The following is a 14,946-nucleotide window of genomic DNA, read 5'->3' as shown; positions in this document are numbered from 1 at the left end:
TAGTGTCATGCGATGTAATGGAATGCGTTGTAGTGGATGTTGCGTTGTAAAAATTGCGTTGTAAGTGCATGCGTTGTAAAAGTATGCGTTGTAACGTCATACATCCAGGTATGGCATATGTTGCTTTGTCACGAGTGAAAACATTATCTGGTTTATTCATGATAGACTTTGATGACTCAAAAGTTAGTGCTGATGCAAATTGTGTAAAGGAGTATAATAGATTAAGAAGAACCTATGCTCCTCATTTAGGTCAGTATCCTGTGTTGGAGAAACGTGTTGTTTGTCGGAAAAGGAGAATTGAGAATATATGTAATGAGGATGTACAGAAGAGAAAACAAAAAGAGAGTCATGTGATTGCAAGCAAAAAGAAAAAGGACAATGTTGAAGAGGTTGTTGGTTGCCATTTTGAAAATAGCTCTGGTGTCAACTGCTACGCAAATGTAGTGCTGAATGTTGTATTTTATCTTGAAAGTTTGCAAGAGCAGATAATAGAAAATCATGAAAAAAGATTCTGTTCTGTGCTAAGTCTTCTTTATGAGAAGCTGAGTGTTGATAAAGCTAAAATAGAAAGTGCGACTGAAATTAGAAATCTATTAGATGTATGTTCAGGACGAACACAGTTTTCTCAAAATGTCCAGCAAGATGCACTGGAATTCTTGATGTACATCCTTTTGGTACTTGAAGATGAAGGGATAGAAATTGAAAATTTGTTTGGTCTCTGTTATAAATGGGAACATAGCTGTGAAAACTGTTTCTACACATGCAGCTCTAATGTTGATTCAGAAAGGTTTATCTATTTAACATTGCCAGAGACTAAATCAGGGACTTTTAGTAAATTAGTTAAAGATGCCAATCATAGCATGGAATGTTGTGAATGTAAATCTGACATGTTTTCAACCTTACTTTTAAAGAAATATGGACAGTATGTAATTTTAATGATGCAACGTTGTAGAGCTGATGGAACAAAATTGGACACTTTAATAAAGAAATTTACAGGACAGCAATTATCAATTTCTGGAAAAACTTTTGTCACAGTTGCAATAATTTTCCATGATGGGCCTATTGTAACTTCTGGTCATTACACAGTTTTTCTTAAATGTGAAAAGGCTGGACACTGTGTAATGATTCTCAATTGGTTTTCAAGCAACGTTTGCCTTTTGATTTAGCAAATTCCTATTTAATTTTTCTGAAACCAAAATTTTAGACAGAAATTGCAACATCTGTACAAAACATTATTGCAATTTAATTGGATTACCATTGGAAATGTCATCAAAAAGTTTTTTAAAAATTACCATTTGGCCTAAAGGAAAGGTAATAATTTGCATTGTGGACTTCTTTGACACAAATTATTTTGGTGATTATGCTTATGCAACAGAATTTTCAGACGATATTTATTGGAATTAGTTATTGTTCTTAGGTGAGATTTTTATTGCAAATGTTACATTTCTATTACGGTATGTTTTAGTGAGAAGAGATTCTGGGCTTTTTTTAAACAATCTTTCAGGTTGTTTTTTTTTTTTGCCCGCTGTTAAGTGATGAATGCAATTGCTTTTACGATTTACAGTGAAATGCAATATATTCTGAACACAGCAAAAAAAGGGCAAAAAAATGTTTGTTGAAATATGAAAATATGTGCACTGTATTCTAAAATGTATTGTTAAATATTAATACTTTTTTCTTTTTTTACAGATTGAGAAAGAAAAAATATGAAAAATAAACTTCTTTTTAGAAAGTTAAATAAATCACTTTTTTTTAATTAAGTTATTTTGATTGGCAGGTAAGTGTGAAATTTCTGGAATTATCACACATTTACTTTAATGCTCACTTTTTCTCACTACTCTTCTCTATGTTTTTCTCATTTCTGTAGTAGTCCCTCAAGTACCTTGTAGGTTGATTAAAATTTTTTTGTTTTAAAAAAAAAAAAAAATGCGCGTACCGTACGGTAAAAAAAAAAAAAAAAGTGATTACAAAAATTTAAAAAAAGTTAAGAGGTAAGGTTGGCTCTTAAAAGAACCGTTGTGTTCATAAAGGGAAAGAGGAAAGAAAGAATGGGAATATTAACAAGGACCACAGATGTGCTGGTCTATCCTATTGTTTATTAGGGAAACACTGGTCTCCGCATGAACAATTAGGCCATGACATCTTGTGCACCTCATTGCAACCCTCCCAAAACGAGGGTTTATATCCAGAGGAGCAGAAAAGGGTGATGCTCCCACCGCAGAGGAAGGGCTCAGCTGAGCTGCCGAAGATGTACTCGGCTGAGCTTCTGCAGGTGTGCTCGGGTGACTTACTGGAGATGTTTCTCCAGTATGTCGAGCATAAGTCCTGGGATGTTTATCCTTAATGTGTCTAACCATAGAGTGATTGCCAAAGGAATACTTCTTCCTTGGATTCCCTCTAGATAAGACACGCTCACAAAGTGAGCAGGTGACTAAAGGAGCACTTACCTTTTTCTGCCCCTCTGGATAGGTAAAATATTCCCATACAAAAGAAGTCTTTTGTTTCCTCCTTCTCTCTCTGATGATGCTGCTACCAGGCTCACTCTCAGAAGAGGACTGCTGTTCTGCCATCGTATCTCAGCTCCTTCTCCAAAGGGGTCACAAGCAGTAATTAGGGGAATGGGTGTGGTGGAGGAAGGTTCTAGAACTGAAAGTAGTTTAAACCAATCAAAAGTGTTGTTTCTTGATCACATGACCAAACGTGCGCGTACGTTACGCTTACAGAGCGCTTACGGAGCGCTTACGGTAAAAGTACGCATTCGCGTACGAAAGACACGCGCACGCGCGCATGCGCATTACAGGCACGCTCGTACACTTCCGCGTAACGTGCGTGCGCGCGTGTAAAGCATGCGCTTACGCGTCGCGTAGGAAGTACGGACGCCTACGCAAATTGCGTAACCATATGCAAACAGAGTAGAACTATTACGTACATAAAGCGAAACGTGCGCTTACGGTAAGCTTACCGTACGCGCACGGAAATTATTATTATTTTTTTTTAAATTTGTTAAAGAGTTTCACTATGTTATACAACTATATCTTACCTTTTTTTTAAAAAAGGTGAAACTTTATATATTGCAGAATGCATTAAATTTTAGCATAGTGTTTAAAGGGAAAAAAAAGTTTAAAAAAAAGATGTAAAAAACCTTGCAAAGTAAAAAAAAAAAAAAATGTTTCACAAACGTTAAATTTAAGAATTAGCATTTAAAAAACCATACAAATTCACTGAAAAAAACATGGGTTTCACACACGTTACAGTTAGGAATTAGCATTTAAAAAACCTTGCAAATTCAATGAAAAAACCATAGGTTTCACATACGTTATAGTTAGCTGGACATTTCACTCGTAAAAAACCATTGAAATTCCCCCGTTATAGTTAGTTCAGCTAACTATAACTCGCGCGCCCGCAATCCACTGCTGATGACGTCACATATTACATCACTCATGACATGGTCAGTGACAACACTCATGACATCACTGATGACATCTCAAATGACATCACTGATGACATCACTGATGACGTCATCCATGTAATAAATTACTACATCTTCTCACACCCTAATATAACCTTTAATACACCGACTCAAAATTTAAGAGTTCCATTCTCAAAACCATACATACTGCAATACCAATAACTACATACCCACTTATTAACTCTTAGGTCTACATACACCTCCACTCATTCACCTGTACAGTCACTCATACTTACAGTCACTCCATACAAAACTATCATATTCATTTATACACCTATATAGACACTCACACACTGCCAATCATCCATAGAGGTACTCTCACACCTACTCAGTCATGCAAATAATCACACTCCCATTTACTCACCTATGCGGTTATACACACTCAAGTTCAATTACTCATAAAAATAGTATCACATTCTTACGCTCTTATAGAATCATTGATACAAGCACACACTCATCCATACAGTCACTCTCACAATCACAAACTCTCACATCTACCCACTTATGTACTCTTACACGCATATATACTGCCTTTCACATATGTAGTTAGTCACAAATGTACCACTGAGATATACATTCAACTCCTAACACACCCATACGTACACTCACTCAACCATACAGTCCATCACAGATGCACTCTTAAAACCATGCACCCATAGAATCACCCACTCACACATCTATGCATAGAGTCACACACACCCTACCCACACAAACACTCAGGAACCCATACAGATACTGAGACAAGCAATCAATAACTCATATAGACACTTATATAGGTATTCATAAAACCATGCCACCACTTGTACACCAACATACAGACACATACAAACATTTACACAGTTTAGTCACTAGTCTGCAGTAAGATACATTTAATGACTCACTTATAGAATCATGTTATGCACCACAGAAAATAATCCATTTACACACTTGTACACCCACTCATTCTTCAACTGGCCTTTCCCTATATATATTGAACATATTAAAATTGTTCAGAAACACACACTCAATGGATGACGTCATCAGTGATGTCATCAGTGATGTCATTTGAGATGTCATCAGTGATGTCATGAGTGATGTCACTGACCATGTCATGAGTGATGTAATATGTGACGTCATCAGCAGTGGATTGTGGGTGCGCGAGTTATAGTTAGCTGAACTAACTATAACGGGGGAATTTCAATGGTTTTTTACGAGTGAAATGTCCAGCTAACTATAACGTATGTGAAACCTATGGTTTTTTCATTGAATTTGCAAGGTTTTTTAAATGCTAATTCCTAACTATAACGTGTGTGAAACCCATGTTTTTTTCAGTGAATATATATGTATATATACATTATAATTCCTCAATGAGTCATTGAGGTGCTTGAACAACTCTTTGAGACCTAGTCATCTGTGGTTGATGAGGAAGAGGAACAGCAAGGTACGTGCTTGAAGCGTGACAAGTCTCTTGTGATGGACTTTCCCGGACATTGAGCAGTCACCATATGTCGTTTACTCATCACAAGCCTCAGGGGTTCAGCATCAAACTGAGAATTAGACTTGTATTTCCATTTTTGCTTGACCAAGACTGGGTCTCCTTCCTTGAAAACCGTGTCTGAGCACAGCACCATAGGGCTTCATTCTGGACTTGTGCAAGAAATCTGTTGTACGGATCTCGTTTGCATCTGTCGACCTATGAGTGGTCCACTGCAGCAATTTGGTTCCCATGGCTCTCCCAAACATCAAGGTGGCAGGGCTTTCACCTGTAGTGAAATAGGGAGTTGATCTATAAGCAAGAAGGACTGAACTTAGAGCCGACTTGAGATCACTTCCTTTGGTCTGTAGCCAGAGAGGGGTACTTTTCTGATGTTTAACATTCATAGTAATGAAAAAATCTTGAAACGTTCAGCAGTGGGCCATTGTCAAACATGATATTGTAGGAAACACCCATGTTGCAAAAATATCATTTAATGTCTCAATGACTTTGTCATGTGTGGTTGACGACAGGTCTTCCTCAAGGGAAAATTATGAGTAATCATCAACAACTACCCTGAGATGATGTCCATTGTTAAGGGGTCCAAAAAAATCAACTGCAATTCTCTCTTACACCTGTTTCGGGAGGTCAGACATAGCTAATTGATGCTGCATTGTTTTGGGAGTTAAGCAGTTGAACAAATGACAGGCCTTTAATTTTCTTTCAACTATTTCATCAAGGTGTGGAAACCACACTCGGTCTCAAAGAACTCCCTTGGTTGCAACAAAGCCACGATGACCCTAGTGGGCTACTTTAATTACTTGTTGTAAGAGACTATCTGGAATGACAATTCTAGAACCTCTTATTATATTTCCTTCTTCAGTGACAGTTGCTTTCTCAAATTTTTGAGTATTTAGAATTCAAAGTCATCCGTAAGCGGTTGAGTGTATTTCTTCCAGGATTGCTGGGCAATAATGTCTTTGAGAGCAAGCGGATCTTGATCTGTATTTGTAGCAGCAAGAATTTACTCAATCGAAGGAGCTGCAGGCATGCTTGACTTGACTATAACGTTAACTTGGGCCTCAGCCGCTTTAGACATTGTCATGTGACACTGCACTGGCACTCGTGAAAAGTGGTTAGCAGGATTTTGATTTCTCCCTGGCCTATGCACAATAGTGCAATCATACTCCTGCAACCGCAACCCCCATCTCTCAATGTAAGGGGGCATCTGGGCTTTTGGATTCTCAAAAATGGTGAGCAACGCCTGGTGCTCAGTGACATAGGTGAGCTGCTTTACATATAGAAAAATGGAAACAACCAACTAGTGGTTGTCGCTGCGCACTGTGCTAAAGGTAACTAAGTTACAAACAGTTAATCTTGTTGGCAAAACATCAAAGAATGCAGAAACATAACGTTCATATAAACATATATTTACAACATATATGTACTGACAACTTCATATTACATCTTCATATGAAAAACAACATATGTACATAGTAGTGGTCATCTACCACTGACTAATCAAAAATGTTAGATACAACTTAATGCTTCGAGATGATCACTAGATGATGTGTTGGTGAGCCCAATGCATTTCGGGACTTAACTGTCCCTTCATCAGGGGAAATCTGTGAAGAAAATACATTTGTATCATGATCAATGACAAACATTGGGTATATACAAGAAGAGTCCATGGTGGGGAAATATATGATAGATGTGTTAGATAACACGTCCCAATAGCCCAGATGTCTAGAAGGTAGACCTTATTATTCCTAATAAAAAATAACGAGAAAGAAACATAGACACCCGATAACATAGTGCATCGCCAGTAAAAGTGACTCAAAAGCAAGCAATAGGGGTAAGATATTGTGCAAGAAATGGAAGAAGTGGTCCAGAATAAGTGTATGGAATGATGTAATAAAATACAATAATGGCTGACTAAAACCTCACCTCGAATATAATGTTATTCAAATAAAGGAAACTGGAATAGATGTGTGTAACAAACTGCTACAGGATGAACTGAAATGTAAAAAACGGAGGAATAAATACAAGAGTACATGTAAAAAAGAGTGCTTCAGGTAAAAAGAGCATTACCCTACTTACCGATTATATGGTGTTAAACCAATGATAGAGAATAAGGCTGGAAGAGATGCAAAAAAACATTGTGTTGGAAAAAACGTGCAATACATTGATGCGCTGGTGAGACTAAACACAGGAACAAAAACCGAGGACAAAAAACTATACTCACTTATAAATAGATGAAGGAAGTTTGTGTGCCTGAAAGTTGATAAGGAAATGCGTGTCACGCAAAGAAACCACGATGGTCTATGGCGGATACCAAACTTCAATCAAATACGTGGAAACAATTGTGTTCGATCCGGCGCCGAGACAAGAGCTAAGAAAAATAGCAGAAATAACGAATGTGAACTAAAACTGACGTACTATCTTAACGACTAATAAACATGTTACTGCTAAACTACTTCGTAAATGCAGATTACTTACTCAAGAGTGCCGACAGCTAAGCGAAGACCGGTAAACACACTGGCGTCCTGTTGAAACAACGGGATGATCAGGTGTGTATCGCGCACCAATAAATAATGAGTAAAGTGACCGGAAAGGAAGCGAAACTCATAAACAGAGAAAGGGGACTGGCAGGTAACGCCATATTTGAACAGGTATAATGCAAATACGCTAAACGAACTGAAGAGAAACTGAAAAAAGATAGGAGAAAGTATGCTTAACAGAAAACTAATCAAAAGTGTGACGGAGAAAACCTGAATCACATGTAAATCATGGGACAGATGAAAAATTCTAATAATTACCTGATCAGGGGAAGTGCAAAATGCAATATAATTGACAAGATTGTAGAGGCACCGTAACTAAGAATCCTGGTAGACTGCCACTATGGTGAAAACGAATTGAAATGTATACTAGTAAGAAATAGACTAGTAAAACGATTACGTGTTCAGAGATGTACCCGCGTACGGAAACATAAAAGATCTGAGATGTATGTCATGAAAAAAGGGAAACAATCTAAATGTATAGTCGGATTGGAATAGATTTAATTATAGAGTGGATATGACACCAATGAATAGTGAAAATGTAAGTGAGTGTATAAAATGCAGATGTAAAAGTAATTACTAATAATGGATAAGAATAAACAGAAAAGGTATACTGAATGACAACCAGAGAAGAAGTGCATGATCATGTGGTAAGAATGGAGAAACAATGTTGAGTCACTAAATACAAGAGATGAAATGTAAACAAGAAAAATAACATATTCACAAGAAACATGAAAAGGTCTAGGCTATCATTAAGCCCAGACCTTACAAGAGGTAAAATGTAAACAAGAAAAATAACATATTCACAAGAAACATGAAAGGTCTAGGCGATCATTAAGCCCACACAGGGCCAGGGTCTGCAATTTTTGAATCCAAAACAATTCTCTACGTAGGAGTAAATTGGTGGTGTCTACGCCTGGTCTAACATCAATAGTTTCAATAATCTGAAAACGTAGTTGGGAGATTGTGTGATTAGTTTCTAACCAATGCATGGCAAGGCTCGAAGTGCTGTTTTTATTCCTAATCCTGGATTTGTGTTCTGTGATCCGTGTTTTTATTTTTCGCTCTGTTTTACCTACATAGGCCTTGCCGCAAGGGCATTTGATGCAGTAAATGACATGGGTGGTGTTACAGTCACTGTTGTGTTTTAAACTAATCTTAGAACCTGATGTGGGATGAGTAAGAATGTTTCCTGGTATTACATTGTTGCAGTGAATACATGCTTGACATTTACGAGTTCCGTGGTAAACAACAGATTTGTCACTGGTCCTGGAAGATTTCAAAAGGTTCCGTAAGTTTTTGCCTCTGGTGTATGCAAACATGGGTTTCTCCATGAAGAGATTTTGAAAATCTTGTTCTTGTTGGAGCAGTTCCCACCGTGAGAGTATGATTTTCTTGATTTTGGTTGAAAAGGTAGAAAATCTGCTAACAAATACAAGTCTTTTGGAGGATGTACGCGGTTTCTGCTTCAATAGATCTGTTCTTGATGTAGCCAGGGCTCGTGTTAAGCAATTATGTAGAACCTCCTGTGGGTATCCTCTCGATGAAATTTTTTTAGAAGTGATGTGTAATTGAAGAGTACTGTTATCAGAATCCGAGCAAATTCTACATATGCGAGTAAATTGAGACAATGGTAAATTGTGAATTAGATGACGAGGATGAAAGCTTGAAAATGTTAGAAGACTGTTGCGATCAGTGGGTTTGTGGAAAACTGTGGTTTGAAATTGATTCGTGGGTGTTTTGGTAACTTGTACATCCAGATAATGAATGGAATCCTTATGAATGGTATAAGTCAATTGGATATGAGTGTGATTCCTGTTGAGGGTCTCTATCATAGAAATGAAAGATTGTGCTGAGTCACTCCAAATCAAAAATATGTCGTCTATATAACGAAAGTATAGACGTATTTTGGACCACCACTCAGTGTTTGAGATGATATTGTCTTGTTCATATTGTGCCATATAGATGTTCGCATAGGCTGGTGCTCCTGAAAAGCCCATCGAAGTTCCATTCAGTTGTGCATAAAATTGCTGTTGGTACCGAAAATAACTGTTATGTAAACAAAACTTCAAAAGTTGCAAAATAAAGACCTTCTCAATGTCGATGCCATCCATTTTGAGTAGAGCTCATTCTACTGCCTCAAGTCCTGCAGCGTGTGGAATCGAAGTGTAAAGGGCTGTGACATCAATAGTGCACAAGAAAATGGAGTCTTGAGGATCAATTGTCATCTGTTGGAGAAGTTGGAGAAAGTGGGTAGTGTCTTTGAGGTAGGTTTTCCAAGATTGTACAAACTTCTGTAGGTAGTAGTCCAAAAATTTTCCAATGGGGTCAAAAATGGATTTACAGCCTGATACTATTGGTCGAAACGGAGGATCATGGGGATCCTTATGAATTTTAGGGATCATGTACAGGTGTGGACGTTGTGGATTGGTTGATGATAAAAAAAGCCGTGTGTTGTTGTCAATCCAGTCTTGTTCAAGTGCCACGTTAAGAATAGATCTAAGTAACTCAGTAAGTTGTGCTGTGGGATCACATGATAATGGCAAATAAGTATTGGTGTCAGAGACATGTGCCAGAACTTTAGAATGATAAAAGTCACATACAAATGTTCACAAGCCCACATTACAGCTTGACTTTCTTTCTCAGGTTAGGAATAAACATGTATGGTCTGCGACAGACTCCTACTCACATAAGCCACAATGTGCCTTTGAGCACTGTGCTGGGCTAGGGTCACACCCAACCCCACTGGGCTGGCATCTACTACAATCTCAGTATGAAGTTTTGAGCAAAATAAGCCATTTCACTAGTGTTCTTAATTGCATGTTTGATTTTCCTAAAGCTTTGATTGCTTTCAGGTGACCACTTCAGCACAGCATTCTGTTTTGTCAAGTCTCTCAAAGGGGAACTGACTGTGGCAAAATCACGAATGTACCTGGAACAGTAATTGGCCATGCCAAGGAAGGATTGCAGCATGGTCACATCTTTTGGTGGAATAGTGGACAATAAGGCTTGTACCTTAGCCGTATCTGGTGTACCCCCTTTTCTGTTGAAAATATGCCCCAAGAATTTGAGTTTTGTGAAACTCACACTTTACTATATTCAAAATTAAACCGGCGTCACCAAGCAAACAACATACTTTTGTAAGGGCTTTGTCATGTTCCTTTCGAGTGACCACAGATACCATCATATCATCAGTATAATTAAAAGCATCTGTGACAGACTCTATTATGTGACGAATGACATCCTGAAAGAGTTCTACCGCTGATGACACCCCAAAACGTAGTCTTTTATATCCAAACAAGCCAATATGGGTAGAAAAGTTGGTAATCTACATGTAATTTCTTTCACGTTTCAGTTGATAATATCCTTTGTTCAGATCGAGGTGAGAAAAGACTTTGGCACCATTCAGCTGTGTAATCCTGTCTGCAATGTGTGGACCTGGATGTTGTTCTCTTTCAATTGCCTTGTTAGCTTGGCGCATGTGGACACAGATGCGTACAGTACCTCCAATGTCTTTTTTGGGCACTACCACTATGGGTGAAACCCATGGTGTCGGACCAGTAGAGCATTTCATGATATTATGCTTTAACTGCATTTCCAGTTCTTTCTCAACAGCTTCCTGTAAATGAAAACCAATTTGCCTATGTTGTTGAACAACAGGATAAATTTCGTCAATGATATCAAGTTGCACTTTAATGGTCTTAAGCTTTCCAACTCCATGAAACAATGACGGGAACTGACTTACTATGTCTGTATGTGCATTTATGTTATAGTTTATGGTGATTAGACCCATGTCAGCAGCGGAACTGAAAATGAATAAAGATTAACTTGAAGAAGTACCTTGAAGAAGATGAATTGGCGTTTGTACTTTTGTCTTCTTGTATCGCATGGTTGCTACAAATGGTCCGTGACTTTGCAATGGCTTGGAGGCAGGCCACGTTTATACCTTTGTCTTTGAAGGTGTGAGACGGGGCACTGAATTCACGGTGCGATCTCACTTGGACTCTTCTCTGCATGAAGCCAAACCAAGTGTGCACGTCATTCACCATATGACATCATCATCGCACAGCCATCTTCTTCACTGTCTCTCGACAATAACATTGAAGAAACTTTGGATGATTGATTTGATGACGTTTGACCTCGTTTAGTTTCCAACTACCTCAATTGGTGTCACCATTTCGTCTTGAGGGCATGGCTAAATGGCTTCTGGAATTTTCTGGCATCCATTTTCTCTTCTCGACATAACGCAGTTTTATTTCTCTTTCGCTTTGCAAACCGTTATGAAATTATTTTGTTTCCCACTGCCTTTGCATGTTCGTCCAATGGCAGGATATTTACCTTCATGTAGAAAGGAGTATCCACATCGGAAACACAATTTATTTTTCTTCAGAGACATCACTTTATGGCCCTCGACCTAGTGTCTCTGCTTTCTTTCCATGTTCAAGGGTGATTCAGTCTGGGCTACTCCAGCTTCCATATCAGCAGCGTTGTCGATCTGCACATTCTTCTGCTCTTGTAGCCATGAGCACTCTCTCCAGACTGAGTGTCTTACACTGCATACATCGTCTGAACGAATCAGAAAGGCTGCAAACAGTGACTGATAGGTGGATGGCTTCTTTATCAGAGAATTAATTGAACATGCAATGCTCAATTTTTTCAACAAACTCGTCCATCATTTCTCCAACTTACTGTCATGATTGGTTGAAGATATACCTATTATAGTCAACATTCAGCATTGTATTGAACTTGATTTCTAATGACACCTTAATCTAACTATAAGATGTTTCATCAGCTTATGGTATTTTCTTTATTGCTTCTTTTACCTGCAAGGTTCTTTGATGATCTTTTTGTCATTTTATCCTCTAGCGCATCAATGAAATCATAAAATGTTTCAATCCAGGCAGTTCATCTGGTTTCAATGTTCTATTTTTTGGCAGTATCTAATGTTGGCAGAATCAAATGGAAGTGGTATTTTCAAGAACATGACAGCATCACAACCACTTGTGGAACTTCAAGCTGTCGAGAACAGGGTCCACTATTGAGATGTTGGCTGCCCACTTACACCGACACCTTTGTCAAGCACTTGCCGTGTGCTGGCATCTGGGTCATCGTGCCCAATCTGAGTTTGTTATGTTCCAACTTCTTCTTTGGCGGTGAGTCGCTGTTTTGTTTCCCGTACATGGTTGTCACCATTCTCAACCTTCTGCAATGTACCTGGTTTACACTGCCTTTAGCATTTCGTGGCATCTGGATGCTTCTGCTTTTGGCATACTTTTGCACCTGGCTATCTCTGCCTCCTGCATTTCTCGTTCTGTATACTTGACAGCTCGGTGTTATGTGGTGGTGCAGTACCTCTTCTTTCAGTCTTACCATTAGGTTCCGGGCTGCCTGTGACTGCACTGTCCATAGATCTTTCACCATCTTTGAATGTTTTGCACTAGCTGGAGTGGCGCTTTGACTCCACATACGTCAACCATCGACTGCTTCACTTTGCCATATGCACACGTAGAATGCACTAGCAGTTTGCTGGACCTTGGTAAACTCTCAGGGAGTGCACTCTCACTTCTCTGGGTTACAGAACCCCTATCTAGTTTCCAGTTGTAGTGTCCTTCCCAACCTGGTACAATGCAAATGACCATGCCACGCACAGAGCTCTGTAGTGTGCGTCTTTATTCTTCAGAGTGCAACAGATATGTGTACGCTCTGTATCATGACCTCTATTACCCACACCCAGACACATCCAAATATTTAATTAATTCTCCTATGGAATCCATCAGGGATCAGAAGGGTGCTGCTATTCATACTTACAAGACACTAAATTTAGTATACAGGTTCTAAAGTTATTCAGTGAACATTGCTAGAAAAGTGCATGCAGCTAAAGTACACCTCTAGTTTCAAAGTTGCCACAAGACATTTTGTGATCCGACAGTTCTTCTGCTGGTAACATTTTTTTGAGAAGCCTAGGGAAACTCAAAGTTTGCAAAATATGTAAAAGCTCATAAAATCGATTTTCACACAAATATCTTTGCAAAAATATTTATCCTGATAGGATTGACTATCCTAACAGCCTTCCACCTCCTGTTCTCTACCCAACTTCCAGGGATTCCCTCTCCAATTAGCACGACCATTCCATGTCATGACCAGTGGCGGCTGCTCCATTGGAGCGGGGGAGAGCCGCCCTCCCCCCACCACCAGCAAATGAAACGATAATAAAACAGGTTTTAAATTCGTTTTATTATAGTTTTGTTTTAATACCCTGGACCTGCCACAGGTCTCTGATGCGTCTTGGGGTCAAGTCCAGGGGATTACACAGCTAGTGGGGGAGTGGTGGTTACTCCCCTCATTGCGCATGAGGTGTTTGGCCGGCCGTTTCAGGCCAGCCAAACCCCTCATGCGCAGTGAAGCTCTCTCCAACCTCAGCTTCCTTGCTGGGGTTGGAGAGAGAAGACGCAGGCTCCCAGTCTGCCTGGTAGCACGAGTTGCTGGAGCTCAGGTCAATCCTAAAGCTGCTCTCATGCGAAAGCAGCTTCAGGATGAGCTGCAGGGCGGGCTGGGAGCCTGTGCCCAGAGCCAGGAGCAGGAAGAGCCGATGCGCCGGAGATGGCGGTGGCGGCGTTAGGGTAAGTTTATTTATTTATTTCTATGTCTATCCCCGAACTCTCTCCACATCCCTCCTCCCCAGCTACCTCATCCCTTCTCTGGCCCGCACCCCCCCCCCCCCCCCCCCCGGCCCCAGTTTGGCAGGAGACTGGTCATGTCACATGAGATGCTCTGTGAGGTTGGATCACATGACCTCCTTCAAATTACAGACACCCTTCCTCATATGCAAAAGAAAAAGGCAGAAATTGGCCCAGCCCTGCAACAACCTATATCAATAAAGTACTGCCACCCACTGGCGAATTAAACTAGGGCATTAGACTGTAGCAATTCCTTTGGCCTGGCCATAGGTGCACGTAATGAGTGTTCTTTCTGTCTCTGTTAAGCCAAAACTGCTCTTTCGTCATAGTGACCCACATATTCTCATGAATAAGTAGTGGAAAGGCGATGCACAGCACTTGTGCAACTATGAATAAATACATAATTCATATTCTTGTACGGTAAAAGTCTTAAAGCTAATGACAAACCTGCACTGAGATGCAGAAGATGCTCACTGGTCTCTGAAAGGGCAACTGAAAGGAAACATCATTAATATGTGGATGAATGTGTTCTGATACAGGCCATTTATACATTTAAAAATGAGCAAATCTCACTTGTTTTGCCAGGAATCAGTTTCTAAATCTGTGAGCTAAGAAAAGGCCAGTGTAAGAGGGCCCCGGCTGCTCCTCAAGCTGCGCGGTTCTCAACTGTGTGAACTGCAGTATGTCGGGTTCTTTAATTAGCCATTTAATTTTTACCAGCTGTATTAAATGTGCCGACTTAGCTCTTGCCTCTGAGGCCCTTGATTGCTCATTGTACTTCCTTTCTGT

The sequence above is a fragment of the Triturus cristatus genome, chromosome 12, assembly GCF_964204655.1.
Source record: "Triturus cristatus chromosome 12, aTriCri1.1, whole genome shotgun sequence".
Classification (NCBI taxonomy): domain Eukaryota; kingdom Metazoa; phylum Chordata; class Amphibia; order Caudata; family Salamandridae; genus Triturus; species Triturus cristatus.
Note: the sequence above shows the minus strand (reverse complement) of the source record.